At 36.7% G+C, this 16,649-nt stretch overlaps 2 long non-coding RNA genes across 2 annotated transcripts in view; one reads left to right on the forward strand and one right to left on the reverse strand.

The window, feature by feature from the left end:
• LOC109029164 (uncharacterized) overlaps positions 1-14,358 on the reverse strand; it is an 80,734-nt gene extending 66,376 nt beyond the window's left edge. Inside the window, exons 1-5 of the long non-coding RNA XR_002008209.3 lie at positions 14,280-14,358; positions 12,662-12,915; positions 11,878-11,927; positions 8,524-8,598; positions 7,354-7,532 (exon numbers count right to left, since the gene is read on the reverse strand). This is a non-coding gene — a long non-coding RNA (uncharacterized lncRNA). The remainder of the gene's footprint in view (positions 1-7,353; positions 7,533-8,523; positions 8,599-11,877; positions 11,928-12,661; positions 12,916-14,279) is intronic.
• LOC129524625 (uncharacterized) lies at positions 346-12,999 on the forward strand. Its single transcript, XR_008668492.2, has 3 exons — positions 346-430; positions 7,514-7,540; positions 12,910-12,999. It is a non-coding gene; the product is annotated as an uncharacterized lncRNA (long non-coding RNA).
• Positions 14,359-16,649: the final 2,291 nt, after the last annotated feature.

A 16,649-nucleotide genomic window follows, 5' to 3' on the forward strand; every position in this document is an offset into this window, starting at 1 on the left:
CACTGAAAAATAAATGGCAAGAGAGAGGGAAGGAGGGAGGGAGGGAAGAGAGGGAGGGAGGAAGGAAGGAAGGAAGGAAGGAAGGAAGGAAGGAAGGAAGGAAGAGGAGGGAGGGAAAAGACTTGAGAAAGACTTGAATTCTGACTCCACTACCTTCTTCCTGGCTGGGTAACTTTGAGTTACTTTATTCCTTGATCAGTTTCTACCTCCCTACAATGTAGGGTTTAGATTTAAACATTTCTACGAGCCCAACACTAAAGTTCTATCATTCTGTGCTTTGTGATTCTATGTTTCCCTTGGCTACTGACACAAAGAAGGAGGTAAACAGTTGGTCACAAGGGAAAAGGGCTGTACATATCTGTGGGCTCTTCCTCCTGCTCCTGTCACCACAACAACTAGTGTGTGGAGCACAACTAGCCTGACCCTCCTAGTGAGTAAAAAGCTTATCTAGTTGGTTTTATTTAAGAAACATCAGGAAAGCTACCACTTAAACAAGAATATCTTTCCCTAGAGGTTTTTGTTAATACTCAAAATTCTACAGTAGACAGAATTCTTGTGGGCACTATTCCTTATCAAATTAAAAATGTCCTTTGAAACCTCTTATTGGTCACCAATAAAGAAGAGGACTTTGGAGTCCAGGAGACCTGGATGGGAAGCTTGATGGCTCCAAGAACTTGGAGCAATTGACTTACTTCTCTTAATCTTCTATTTGCAATCTGTAAAATGGGGGAAATTTATGGTACTTGCTTTACAGGGCTTTTGTGAGTATTAAATGCAATGAGCCCTTTAAAGCAACTCAGTAAGTGATCAGTAAATTGTAGCTATTGTCATCCTTTTGGATAGTGTAGGAATGATTTTATCTGATACAAATGATCAGCCTCTAGAACAGGTGCTGGACTTGTTAATAGGCACATTCTGGATAAGAGAAGAAAATACAGCGTTAGAACACAAGAGTAAACACCTAGTTAGAAAGCCAGAAAATTGTGTGAGGAGACTGGGGGTACTGGGCAGTCTGGAGTCACAGGGCTCCATCAGGAAGAAAGGCATCAAAGACCCAAACTTGGTCTGCAGTCATTTCAGCCACAATCCTCTTTCCCAATGATGTTTTAAAGGTTTGAAATGCACTTACTGTCTTTTTGGTTAGCCAAGGCCACAGATCATTGTAACTCAGAAGATATCATACATCACCTCACATTAGATCAGTGCATTCCTAGCAGACACCCAGTTCTCTCTGCAGAAGAAATGGCCATTATGTAGTGGCTCTCAGTTCTTGGCTCAGCCAGGAAAATTATCAGCAGAGGTCAAAGTTGTTTAAGAAAAGCAAGGAAAGTACTGAAATCTAAGGCGATGCCCAGTCATTAATCAAGACTAAATGAAAACATTGTTTCTGTGCCTAACGCACTGACATCTTGTGTATAAACTAGAGATTTCTTTTCTTGTGTACAAAATTTTCATTTCAGTGATTACATCATGTTTCAAAACTGGTGGAATGCCAAGGAAAAGGAGTGGGAAGTAATCCAGAAAAATAGCTTTGTATCAAAAATAAAAAGGAATAAGTGCAAGTGAAATTGAGGATCATTATGAGTGTCTGCCTCCTAATTAAGCCAGCTCCTGTTTTACCAAATATCATTAAGTGTTTTTTTCATATTCTCACCATCTTTTGCATCAAGTATCTGAAATGTGTAATACTCCATATTAGGCAATAATCACCATACTCAGTAAGAAAAATTAAAACTAAATTTTTAGGGCAATAGAAATAGGAAATGGCATTCTCTTAAATGTATTTTTTACCACTTGATAAACTACACATTTATGATGTGGCCTCTTCCTAAATAATTCAAATTTGGGTTAGTGCAATACCTGATTCAATATTTGACTTCGATAAGTATTGGCAAATTTGAGGACATTTTTCTTGACTCTGAAATAATTGTTTGCTCCAAATAACTAAGTAATATGCAAATATCAGTCATTTGGCATTTCTTAAAGACTGCTCACAATGCTAATGTCAGACTTAGGAACTCTTCCTTTGCAGGTCACACTGCACCTTATATATGTGGTAGCACAATTCACATTGAAGTGCTGTTTTCTGTCTCTCCAGTTAGGCTGCCAGCCCTTGAGGGTGAAAACATCCTAATTCCATCACTATCATTGTGGCCTGGCACATACTAAGCATTCTTTTTAATATATTTAAAAATAATAAGCAAATATTTGATGAATTGGTCACCACTGGGAATGTGAGATTATGTTAGATTCAACTGAACTTACAAGTTAGTTGGATACATAACATATGCAAAGGTAAATGACCATTCAAGAGTTGAAATACCATCTGAGGCTAAACTTTTATAGGGAAGAGTACCTGGACTATCACTTTTATGGAATGAGGATAAACAGTACATCATGCTGAGTAGGAGTTTAGGCTCTGAAATCAGATGGAACTGGGATAGTCACTTGACTTTACCGTTTGCCAGCTGTGTAAACTTGGGTAAGTTGCTGTCAAAGAACAATGAGACCATTACATGATACCTGAAATAAAAAGACAAAGCTGAATGCATTGCTACTACAGAAAAAAAAAAAAGTGGATGCTTTATATCAGTCACAGGCTCTGTTGGTCTTCAGTGGGTTTTAAGGGAAGCATGCAGTTCAAGGAGACTTGGAGAGGTGAAGATAAGTTAACATTATTTTTAGAAGTTTGATTACTGGGGATAGGGACTGTGGTGGATTGGTTGAAACTCTGGGATATGTTTATTGGAGTGAATCCTGATTGGCTAACTTTCAGAAGCAAAGAGCTGGCCCTGATTAGTTGGTTTATAAAAGCGTGTTCACTGCAGCAGATGTTGAACAAGTAACTGGGTTTAAAACCAGTTCTGTTGACTACTTGTTGCCAGGGCTACAGAACAATTAGTTTTCTCTTATGTTTGCAAAAGTTTATTTAACCTTTCAAAATTTTGTTTTTTCAGTCTATAAACCCCACAGGATTTTTATGAGGATTTTAAGAGATAATGCTCACAAAGAACATATACTAACTTGCCACAAAGTATTTAATAAAAGTTACATTTATACATTTAACATGCACACAAAACATTTTGTCTATAAGGTAAATAGAGTTTTTATGAAATGTGACCTGAATACTTTTGCCAAACATCATAACACATTGTCATCCACTTCCTCTCTTCTTCAAGACCGAGTGTAAATATACATATTAACTAGGAGTCTGCCTTCTTTCTGTTCTCCCTTAACCTGCCTTGTATTCTGATGGCATGCAGTAAATAAAAGAGATGTCGTACAGTGCACTGAGAGAAAATGGGAGGTGTAGTAGACTAGATTATTGTCTCTAATCCTTCACTCTCACCTTTTAATAAAATTGTACATCCACGCCCTTGCCACATGACTTACAATATCTCCCACCAGGTTAAGTAGAGTACATGTCTCACCTCACTGTTCCTACTCTTGGCCATGAAAATTGCTTTGGCCAATGGATTGTAGCACATGTGGTGCAAACAGTTTTAGGTTTGCTTGCAATATTTGGCTTGACATTCTGCATGGCTCCATTCTACATAGACGTATATGGGAAGTAAAAGCATAGAGGATCTCTGATGCACAACTAAGACAATATGGATGAGTAACAATTAGATGAGACATATCTAATGTGTATGAGTGTCAAGGCTTGTCGGTTAAGAGCAAGCATAATGCTCTGGCAGAAACGATGAAGAGAACTTAATACCACATTATCAATATTATAAAAAGATTTTCCTAGAAACAGATTCTAAGACTTCTGAGAATGAATGATGTCACACTTTCAGAGGTTCTTTCAGTTAGGGTTCTTTGCTTGAAAGAAATACAATCTGACATTTGTCAACCAAAGCAAAAAGGAAAATTATTATAGAATGTGGTCTACCTTATGGAATCAGATGATCAAGGTGGAAGTTAGAGCAGATTTGAGCATGAACTAATGGACACTGGGTTAAATGAGCTACAATTGGTTTTGTCCATGTGTCCTTCCCCACAAGTTTCCAAATTCCAGAATAGTGAGTCTGATTGTCTGGGTTTATGTCACATCCCTCTGCACAACTAGGTTACAAATAATGGACGAGAGATAAGTTATTCAGGAAGAGGTTTTCAATTGACAAAAAATGAATACTGGATACCGGGTGGCAAAAATAACATCTGCACAGATGCACAGCTCTTGTTTGGGTTATTTCGCAGACTTGTATTATGGAGTGTTTTGCTCAGTTCTTGGCCCATAGTAAACACTCAATAAATATTTGTTAAGTGAATATTGAATTAATGAGCATTGAACGAATGATCTCAAGTTCATTGACAATCTCCAATTTTCATCTTCTGTATTGGCCAGGCATGGCTGCTCACATCTGTAATCCCAGCACTTTGGGAGGCCAAGGTGGGAGCACTGCTTGAGCCCAGGAGTTTGAGGATTGAGGCCAGCCTGGGAAAAAAAGGCAAAACCTCCATCTCTAGAAATATATATATATATATATATATATATATATATATATATATATATATATAAAATGTATATATGAGCCAGGCATGATGGTGCATGCCTATAGTGCCAATTACTCAGGAGGCTGAGGTGGGAGAATCCCTTGAGCCCAGAAGTGTGCAGCTGCAGTGAGCCATGATTACTCCACTGCACTTTAGCCTGAGCAACACTGTAAGACCCTATTTCAAAAAAATGAAAATAAAATAAAATAAAATAATAACACCAAAATCTGTCTTATCCTCCACTCATTTGTCTCAAAATACATTTGGATGCTATGATAGAAATTATTTAGAAAATTTAGTGCTCTACATAATTACAAGGGAGTTGAGTTTCTTATATACAATAACTTGAATTTGTTGGACGCTTCTAATAGGCCATCCACCCTCCTACGTATCTTACATAAATCATTTCATTTCATTTGATCTTCAAACTCTATAAGGTAATAATGTTAGTAAGCAACCTTCCCCTGCTTCCATTTTACAGATGGAGAAACTAAGGCTGGGGTGGCTGATGCTGTATGATTTGTTTAAGATGTCATCATAAGTGACAGAGTAGGGATTTGAATCCAGAATTGCGTTACTTCAAAGGCTACACTCTTAACCACTAAACCTAACAGCCTCTCTGACTTTTCTGATCTAGAAGGATCTTGCAGATTTCAGGATCATTACTGTCAGCAAAAGTTATCTTTGAAATATTAATATACAATGTTGGGAAAATGACACACCATGTTATTTGAGCCCTCTAGTTTAGATTATGAATAATTCAAATATTATAAAGTCAAATATCATGCGTCTTAGAAAGTGTTACCTTTGATTAAACTAATATTAAAAGTCTGTGTAAAATTTCAGAACAGCTTTGATTCCCTAGGTTAGATCCATTTCCATAAGAATTATATTAATTTATGAATGTCTAGTTAATTTCTTTCATGAAAGGATTATAATTTCAGATATCAGGGGTTTGGCCAAAATAAAGATGTCTCTTCAAAACTAAAATATAAACTTAAAAGTTTAAATTACATATTCCAGATTATTTCTCATAAATGTAGAACTCTCATTTCAAAAGACTAGAATGCAATAAACTGTTTATATTTTAAAATTCTAAACTTTCAGAAGAGAAGCTAACTGGTGCTCGTCAGCTCACCACTATTTTAAACAATTCATTTGCATTTCACGGCTATGAGGTTTGTCTTTTCTCTCTTTGTAAGGTGTTCCTAATAGGAACAACTTTGAAAAAAAGTATACTTTGTTTTCACTTTTGCGTTTATTTTTATAACATTTTCAACTTATCTACACAATGAAAGGAGAAACAAGTTCAGGAAGTTTAGGGCCCTGACTTTTTTTCCACTCACACTACTATTACTAAAAGACTTGGAAGCCTACATTATTTATATGTAATCTATATTGTCTGAATTCAATAACTAATAATTCAAACTTTCATTTTGGCTCAGCAAAATAGCTTTGAGGGACAAGTAAATATGGTTTTTGAAGCGGTGGAACTACTTTGACCCGGTAATTATTTATCAACTAGAATGCCTCCAGGTACTGTTAACCAAAAACACGAGTAAAATCTTCTCAAATAATAAGAACCTTTGAAATTCTTTTAACAAGAAATTCAAAGGTGGGGAAGGCCCAGAGTTGGTTAATTTGGCAGTTCATATCACAGCTCTGGCATCTTGTATTCATTGATTTTTGCCCTTGGGCTTGTGCCTTCTTCATTGCAAGAGGACTTCTGCAGCCAAGGGCAGCAGATCCCCACAATACAACCTCCACAGGCTGAAAACAGGAATGTTCCTGGTTGGTGCCCTCTCTGTTTTCCCAAAAGTCAACAGATCATCCCTGACCTCTCCTGGCCAGAAGTGATTCACTTGCCTATTTTTAAACCCATCACAGGCAGGCAGAATGGAATAAATTGCCTTAGGACTATTAAGACGTATTCCCTGTGCTGAGGAGAAACCCAGGTACCCATGAAGCACACAGCCCCAGTAGATAAAATTGAATTTAATACATAAATGGAATGAGGGATGAATTATTGTTGGACAGACAACTGAGAGTATCTGCCATGGATTTTTAGCTACTTTTTTATAACACTTAAAATTTTTCACACTCTTTTAGATACGTGTTTTCATTCTTCAAACAATCTGGAAAAGGGGAATGGAAACCTGATTATTTCTACCCTACAAATGAGAAAAATGAGGTCAGAGAAGCTATGTGGTTTGCCTAAGACCATGAAACTAATAATAGCATCCTAAATCTACGTTGTATTCATTTTTTAAATAATCACAATATGTTAGGAACTCCTAAACAACAGGAAGTTATATTTATCAATTTTCCTTTTAAAACATGCAGGCCTTTATATATTATTTTTTAATGGCAGAAAAATAGGAATCTCTCTGACATTTCTCCTTCTGATATGCATTTCTGTTTGGTAGGCACATTAACCTACTGTGAATCTGTGTAACACCCTCATACAAAGAAAAAAAAGTCTATAATTTAATGTGGCAAAGAGTTGAAAACTATTTCAAAAGAAAAATGAACTAATTTTGCTATGGTTTGCCAACATCCAACCTGTGTGAAGATGACACTGAATTTTACTGATGCAGAATTATAGAGAATGTCACTATCCTTAAGATCATTTAGCGCAATAAAAGACAGAGAGGGAACCTACTGGAGTCAGCTAGCCCAAATTTTGCCTCTGTGCTGGACAAATAGTTAGATTCTATCTCACTTTGAAATATCTGCAGGGAAAGATAATTTTTAACCAGCAGTGATATTTTTCTAAATTGATGTAAAATGCTCCAGGTTATAGGTAACTGAACTCATCTTCTCAGTTGTACTCACAAAAGGACCTTTCCTTACCTTTCTGTGAGCAAAGAAGATGCGCTGCTATGAGGGTATCATTCTCTTCAGTAAGGTCAGGTTTAACCTTCTTGTAAATTCTGCTACCTCTCCTCTTTTTTAGAAGGTTTTATTACATAGTAAACGCTAATTTATTCATTCTTCTCACCATTATTTTTAGAATGCAGCAGTCCAATCCCCTAAAAAAGTAAGTAGTCATGAAGGATTCTTTAACATTACCTTTTATGGTTTTCAAAAGCATGTTACTTCTACCAATCTATTCTATAGGAATATGTCAAAATAATGAAAATTTGGGAAGAAAATAAATGACTATCCATAGAAGCACAGTTAAATACATTGTTGTACAATTGGTCCTTGAACAACATGGGGGTTAGGAGAGCTGCCCCACCCCATGCAGTCAAAAATCCAAGTATAACTTTTGACTCCTCCAAAACTTACTTACTAATAGCCTATTGTTAACTGGAAGCCTTACTGATAACATAAACAGTTGATTAACATTTTTTTGCATGTTATAGGTATTTGTGATGGTTAATACTGAATGTCGACTTGATTGGATTGAAAGATACAAAGTATTGATCCTGGGTGTGTCTGTGAGGGTGTTGCCAAAGAATATTAACATTTGAGTCAGTGGGCTGGAATAGGCAGACCCACCCTTAATCTGAGTGGGCACAATCTAATCAGCTGCCAGTGCAGCTAGAATATAAGCAGGCAGAAAAACGTGAAAAGAGAGACTGGCCTAGCCTCCTAGCCTACATCTTCCTCCCATGTGGGATGCTTCCTGCCCTGGAACATCAGACTCCAAGTTCTTCAGTTTTGGAACTCAGACTGGCTCTCCTTGCTCTTCAGCCTGCAGGCGGCCTATTGTGGGACCTTGTGATCGTGTGAGTTAGTACTTAATAAACTCATATATATATATATATATATATATATATGAGTTTATTAAGTATTATATATATGAGTTTATTAAGTATATATATGAGTTTGTTAAGTATATATAGATACTTAATAAATATATATATATTCTGTTAGTTCTGTCCCTCTAGAGAACCCTGACTAATACAGTATTATATACTGTATTCTTACAATGAAGTAATCTAGAGAAAAAAAATTAAGAAAATCATAAGAAGAAAAATTATTAAGAAAATCATAAGCAAGAGAAAATATATTTACGATTCACTAAGTGAAAGTGGATTATCATAAAGGTCTTCATCCTCATCACGTTCACGTTGAGGCTAAACATGTAGGCTGAGGAAGAGGAAAAGGAGAAGTATTAATGTCTCAGGAATGGCAGAGATGGAAGAAGTGAAGGAGCTAGAAGGGCAGGCAGGAGAGGTAGGCATACATGGTGTGACTCTCAGGAAATACATTGTAATTTCTGACTTTTTTGATTTTTCATTTATCTAAAAATGTTCCTATAAAGTAACAACCCTTCTTCCACTATTTGCTTTAGTTTCGGTGCCTGTATCACAGAGGAGTCCACGTTGTAAAAGAAGTCAAAAGCAGTCTTGAATAATGGCAACCCTTCTGCCAGCTAATGACAATGTGTTTTTGGGTGCTGTTTTTTTCTGTCTTCCTCTTTAACTGGCACTGGTTCAGAAGCACCCATCCCCATCAACCCATCGTCTGTTAATTCCTCTGGTGCAGTGTCTATTAACTCTTGCATTTTTCCAAGATCCATATCCTGAAATCCTTCAACCCTCACATTTTTTTTTGTTTTTTTGTTTTTGCCATATCCACAATCCAGTTCATACTTTCTTTGACTGGCTCCATTGTAAATCCTGTGAACGCATGCACAACATCTGGACACAGTTTTCTCAAGCACAAATTTATTATTTTGGGTCTGGTGTCTTTCACAGCTTTTTCTATAACAATAATGGCATCTCAAATGCTGTAATACTTCCAGACTTTCATGATGTTCTCTCTTTCAGGCTTGTCTTGCATAGCATTGACAATCCTTTCTGTACAGTACTATGTGTAATAAGCCTTAAAGGGCTTTATGACCCTCTGATCTAGAGGCTGATTTAAGGACATTGTGTGGAGGGGGAAAGTAGATGCCTTCAGTGTTGAACTCAGGGTTTTGCATGGCCAGGGAAATTGTCCAATAATAAAAGAACTTTAAAAGGCAGTCCCTACTGTCAAGGTACTTCCTGACTTCAGGGACAAAGCGTTGATGGGGAAAAGGTTCTCATTGTCCAGGCCTTCTTGTTGTACAACTAAAAGACTGGGAGCCGGTGTTTGTCTTTTCCTTTCAAGGCTTGAGAGTTAGCAGCTTTATACATAACAGCAGTCTTGCTCATAACTTGGCTGCATTTGCACGAAACAGTAGTTACCCTATCCCTTCCTGCCTTAAATCTTGGTGTTCACTTCTCTTCCTTACTAAAGTCCTTTACCAATTTTTTTCCAGAATAGGGCACTTTCATGGACATTAAAAATCTGTTCAGGCAGATCTTTTTTCTTCTTAATGACTTTTTCGGAATTTGCTGAATCTTGGTCAGTAGAAGCTGGTTCTCCTGTTATCTTGACATTGTTTAAGCCAAACCTCATCCTAAAATTATCAAACCATCCTTTGCTGGCATTAAATTATCCAGCTTTAAACTTCCTTCACCTTCCTTTTGCTTTAAGTTGTCATATAATGACTTTGCTTTTTCTCAAATCATATTAGAGTCTATCTGCATGTCTTTCACATATTCACGAATTTCTTTTTTTCACAATGGACTTTATGTTGAATTTCTTTATCTTGAAATGACAGGCAATCATAGCTGCAGACCTCAATCTACAGTACATATCAAGCAATTTAACTTTTTCTTGTAAAAGTCCTGACTTTTTTTGCTTCTTGGGAGCACTTACAGCATCATTAGTGGCACTCTGTATGAGTACCATGGTGTTATTCAGGGTTTACAGTATTGCACTGAACACAATGAAAAATACATGAGAACTGTGAGAGGTCACTTTTTATTGCAATATGCAATTTATGTGAGAGTTGAACTTATCATACACTCATAATTAGCATCACACAGTGCTTTAAGTGGATACTCACAAAAATAGCTTGAGCTAACTGTAATAGCAGCAGAAAATGCCTAAGAAATTATTACAGTAGTACAGTATACTACAGTTAATTTTGTGCAATTACAATTTAATACTGCATCTTTGTGTTTGTTTAAATTTCTCTCAACTGCAAATGGCACTGTGTATGATATGTAAACATGTAAGTTTTGTTTTTTTTTTGAGGTGGAGTCTCACTCTGTCGCCCAGGCTGGAGTGCAATGGCGCGATCTTAGCTCACTGCAAGCTCCGCCTCCCGGGTTCACGCCATTCTCCTGCCTCAGCCTCCCGAGCAGTTGGGACTACAGGAGCCCGCCACCATGCCCGGCTAATTTTTTTTGTATTTTTAGTAGAAACGGGGTTTCACCGTGTTAGCCAGGATGGTCTCAATCTCCTGACCTCGTGATGCGCCCGCCTCGGCCTCCCAAAGTGCTGGGATTACAGGCGTGAGCCACCGCGGCCGGCCAGCATGTAAGTTTTTATAAATTTTAAGTTTCAATAATAATTTCTGTGCATTTTGTGGTAGCAAATGATACAATAGACTAGTATCTGCATAAGTTTTATGCATGATTGGCATATGTAACTTTTTCTTAATTAAAAAAATTCCTAGATTACACAGTTTATCTGTGAGTTGTTTTACAAATTGTAGGGAATTTACAAAATATTTTCCAATACATTTATTGGGAGCTAAATGATGACAACACATGGACACATAGAGTGGAACAGCAGACACCGGGGCCTTTTGGAGGGTGGAGGGTGGGAGGAGGGAGAGGATCAGGAAAAATAACTAATAACAGATAACTAGGCTTAATACCTGGGTGATGAAATAATCTGTACAACAAACCCCCATGACACAAGTTTTTGTTCTTATGTATTTATCCAGCTTTGGATGTCCTTCACCTTCCTTTTGTTTTAAGTTGTCATATAATGACTTCACTTTTTCTCAAATCATATGAGAGTCAATCTGTATGCCTTTCACAGCTTCATGAGTTTCTTTTTTTAACAATGGTCTTTATGTTGAATTTCTTTTTACTTTGAAATGACAGGCAATCATAGCTGCAGACCTCAATCTACAGTACATATCAAACAATTTAACTTTTTCTTGTAATGTCCTGACTTCTTCCCCTGAACTTAAAATAAAAGTTAGAAAAAAAGTAAAAAATCCACGTATAAGTGCATCCACACAGTTCAAACCCATGTTGTTCAGGGTAAACTGCATATACATAAAATGGAACATTAGGCAGTTCCTCTTAAATTGTGGTAAATTTATAAAGATACTGTGAAAAGAAGAGAAAAATAAACTTAAATCAAGGAGAAAGAAGTATTAGGAGATAAATGAAACAAAATAGAAAGACAATAGAGAAAACCAATAGAATCAAAGTATGGCTCTCTAAAAAATGTGGTAAATTTATACATAATGATGTAGAAGACATATATCATAAATTGTTATATTTACAAAGCAAGATGTGGAACAATACTTACCCTATATTTCACTTTTTCTTTCAAAAATGTTATATGAGTATAGAAAATCTCTGGAAGGATACACAGTGCTGTGTTAACAGTCATTACTTGTCTGACAATAGTACTAAAGAATAAAGTACAATTGTTAGGCATTGCATAACCATGGGGACACATCCTGAGTAATTTGTCATTAGGTGATTTTGTCATTGGTGAACATCATAGAATGTAGTTACACAAACCTAGGTCGTACAGCTTAATACGACCTAGGCTATATGGTATAGGCTACAAGCCTAAACAACATGTTACTGTAATAATACTGTAGGCAATTGTAACACAATGGTAAGTATTTTTGTATCTAAACATATCCAAACATAGAAAAAATATGGTATGATAATCTGTGGGACTGTCATTGTATATGAGGTCCATCATTGCCCATAGCATCACTATGTAGATCATGACTATCTTACTTTTAACTTTATATATTTCTATGTAGTTGGCTAAGTATTATATTTATAATTTTTAAATAACCTAAAGATGAAAAAGTAAAAATTAAAGTCTTGGAATATTTTAACCCATTGGTCGTTTAGAAGAGTGATTTGATTAAAGGTATTGTAAGGAGGCAGCGTGGTGCAATGATGAGCACACTGCCCAGGTTTGAATACCAGCTCCGCTGCTTACTAACTATGCATGCTTGGGCAAATTACTTCATTTATTTGTGCCTCCATTTCCTCATCTATGAAAATAATCAGAGTGCCAATTTAGATTGTTGTAAAAATAAAAGGAAATAGCATGTGAAAAATCCTACCTTAAAACAGTACCTGGAACACTGTAAAGGTTCATTCAATGTTAGCAACTAGTAGATGAAGTAGTGCAGAAAGAAAAGATGCCTGAATGAAAATAATCTAACCAGTTGATCCCAGAGCTGGGATTTTAATGCGGGCTGCCTGTTTCCTGGTTCAGTAGCCTTTGAACGATAGACTTTGTTTTTTCTCTTTTACATAACTATTCTCGAGTTTCAGAGATCATTTCAATTTTCTTCATTCTTTATTCTAGAGGAAGCTGTTTCCAGCATTAGAAACATGGTATGTATAGAAAACTCAAACAGGAAGACAAAACATCAAGAAAATTTTTAAGATACAGGGGTAATAATTCATTCAATAAATCTGGTAATATCCTAAAAACTTATTTTCTTAAATTTAATCTCCTGTGGTTATCAGCAAGATGTATGCACTGTTAACAATGAAAACATAGAAATCTGCTGGCAAAATTTAACCTGAAAATAAGTTATGAAAAAGAAATCCTCCAGAGTATGACCAGCATGTCATGACAGTTTTATAGACATGCATAACAGCTGCAGCAATTGTTCATTATGTGTTAAGTATTACACACATTATGTTCTCAAAAATATGTCACAGTAAGCTGTCAACTGCACTCAGTACATATGAATATCAAAGCCCTTCTGTGGGCTTGAGTTTTAAGGAAACATCTAACTGCTCGGCACATATAAGTATTCAACAAATACCTGTTGAATAGATGAATTGTGTATACTTTAATCACATAATTGTATGTCTATTTCCAAGATACTTGAAAATGTTTCTTCTTTATTTATCTCACAAAGTAAAACAAATAGGGAATTTTTAATTTAACACCATCTGAATCAACTACCAGTGTTCCATTTTCTAGTGACAGAAACACTAAACATTGAAAAATATTATTTCCTAACATAAACAAGGTCTGCTAATTATTTTCTGCAAAATTTTATGGATATTTAAAAGAGAAAGAAAAATGATCTGCAGTGTGGCTACTCTAGCTCTGGTTCTCAGGTCTGAAAACATCATTCTTCCTATTTCTTCTAACATCATGTGTGGTTTAGTTTCCTTGGTGGATCGCTGACTTCCACAGTCCCTTTAATATGGACAGGAAACAGGAAAATATTGGGTAGAAGAGGGCTGTTACCCGGCAAAGGCCCCACCCTCAAGCCTGGATACCTGTGGCCCTAAATAAGAACAGGCATTCCTGTTTTCACGCCCAAAAATTTGCCTTTTGGCCCACCACACCCCCTATCCTGTACCCATATGAACTCAGAATTCCAGGCTCCAGAGCCGATGAGCAGGCAAGGAGATGAGGAGACAAGCAGATAAACGGCAGAACGACATGACAAAGAGAGAAGAGGAGGGACGTCTGAACGCCCAGAGGAGTTCCGCTGGGGGCGATTGGAGAGGAGTTCAGCCGCTGAATGGCGAGGCTCCGGGGGAAGATCATCTTCCCACTCCATCCCCCACTCCGGCTCCCTATCCATTCCGCTGAGAGCCACCCCCACTACTCAACAAAACTCTCGCATTCATCCTTGAGTCCCTATGTGCGACCCGATTTTTCTGGGACGCTGGACAAGAGCTCAGGATACAGAAAGTTGTTACACTGACCCGCTGCCCTTGCAGAAAGGCAAACGGTCCACCGAGCTGGTTAACACTCAAGCCGTCCGCGGATGGCAAAGCTAAAATGACACACTGTAACACACGCCCACTTGGGCTCCTTCACCTGCCTGCGCGCTCCCCATCCTGTAAGGGGTTTTGAGCAGTAACGGGGACAGAACAGGCGAGCACCCCTGTCGCACGCCCTATGAAGGGGATCAGAGAACTCTCCCATTTCACCTTCACATCACTTTTCTTCCCATTCAAAATACCTCTACCTGGCATTGCTTTTTCTCTACCCAATCAAGGCCTGGGAGAATATGCCTTCTTTGACTCATACTAAAAACAGGAAGCAAAGGGTTGGGGTTGCTTTGAAAGACTGGCCTTCTCATCTTCTCTTATTAACCTGAGCATAGAACAGAGTGCACATTTAGAAAAAAAGAAACTTATTTCCACCAAACTCTACCACTTTTGCTGCATCTACTAGAAAATGTCTATGGAATTTCCACACAACCATAAGGGATGGGTTGAAATTCCAGAGAAGAAACATAGCTAATACATACAGATCCCTTCCTGGCAGAGTATTAGGATTTGAAATTAAGGAGAGAAAAAGGGAAAACTATAAATACAATAATACTGGAAAATACTATTTCTATAGTTATTTGGCTTTGCAAATGCACTAGTCAAGAATGTTCAATTCCTTGACCTAGGGATTTTGGTGATCTCTACGGTACTTTCTTTTGTTCTGTCAAAAAATAATTTGATGTAGTCAATCATTGCCACAGGGTTATTTTATCATAATGCTTTCATGTATAAAATTACCATTTCAATATTTTTATATGTTTTATTTATACTACCAAGTTCTTCTATCTTTATTCTCTTTTATACTTTATAGCTCATTTAAACCACTACTATATTCTAGCTTTTTTCTGAGTGTTTCACAACCATCTTGGTTAAAAGCATTAAGGACTCAGTTTATTATGAACTGTGTTTCCTGTCTTTCTGGATAGGAACAAGGCTCTTCAGAATCTTGGTGGCAATATCCATACCTCTTGACAGATTTACCTGCTTCCTTCACATTTTATCAAACAAGGTGACTTTGTTACTTGCCCTCTTGTTTTATTTAAAAGATAAGTACTTTTGTTTAATACAAACACTCTAGACAAATATTTAATAATAAATACATCCTAGATGTACATCAGGACTCTTTCCCAAAAACCGTGACTGGAAAGGACACGGATATGAAGCCAAAAACATTGTAGCACAGCAAGCCATTTAGGTTGCTTTCTCAATTAAAACTCTGCTTCAAACCTACAGTGTCATCAAATAAATGAACATTACAGCAAAGTATGGACCATTACAGACCCATCACTACTTCTGTAAACTAGTATTTTATTTACAAATAGTATGTAGTTTAGAGGTGAAGAACATGAACTCTTGAGTCAGACAAACCTGAATCCGTTTGCCACCGACTGGCTATGTGAACTTGGGCAAGGATTTTAGTCTCTCTTATGCCCAGTTTTTCAATATATGAAGTAGAGACGCCCATAACAAATGCCTCATGGACTTATTGGGAAGAGTAAGTAAAATGATCTTTATAAAAATAGCCAATATGGTGCCTGAGACTCATTAGATGCTTGACAAAAAATAAGTAGGATGATTCATTCATTTCTTCATTTATTTGTGCTTTCAGTAAATATCTAGCACTAAGAATACACAGTGAAGAAAAGGGATAAAAATCTCTACTTTCATAAGTTTGCAGTCTAGTAATAGAGACAATAAACAAGATCAATAAATATAATACATGATGTGTTTGTGCAATTCTAGGAAGACGAATGAAGCAGGGGATAAATATTGAAAGGGTATACTAGTGGTAGTGGGTGTATTTTTAAATTGAGTGGTGAGAAAGGCTCTATTCTGAAGGTGATGATTATATAAAATCATGAAAACTTCTACAATTTTGTATGCCTAACTGGGATTATATATAAAATAAAAATTTCAGAACGTAAGCTCAAGAATTATGTTTATTACCATACCCTTCATGATAGTGCTTGACATGTAGGTGCTGAATAAATATTTAATGAATATTGAGGAATAAATGTTAACACTATGGAAGGTATTATGTGGAGTAAATTTTAAAATTCTTTGCTTACACAAAACGGTAACACCATTTTAGGCAAACAAGTATAGAAAACAAATGATAGTACATAATCAGTGTTAAGTTGTTAGGAGTAGTAAATATTTGACTAGAAATCCTCGAAATATTTTGTGGTACCTCCCCATTCTTCCCCCCATTACTGGCTCTTCTCTTAGGGAATCTGCTTCATTCCTTGCTCTTGTCATAAATAGCAGAGTACAAAGACCCCAGTTTCCAGGTAACAA

Source organism: Gorilla gorilla, chromosome 1 (assembly GCF_029281585.2).
Source record: "Gorilla gorilla gorilla isolate KB3781 chromosome 1, NHGRI_mGorGor1-v2.1_pri, whole genome shotgun sequence".
In the NCBI taxonomy this organism is placed as follows: Eukaryota; Metazoa; Chordata; class Mammalia; order Primates; family Hominidae; genus Gorilla; species Gorilla gorilla.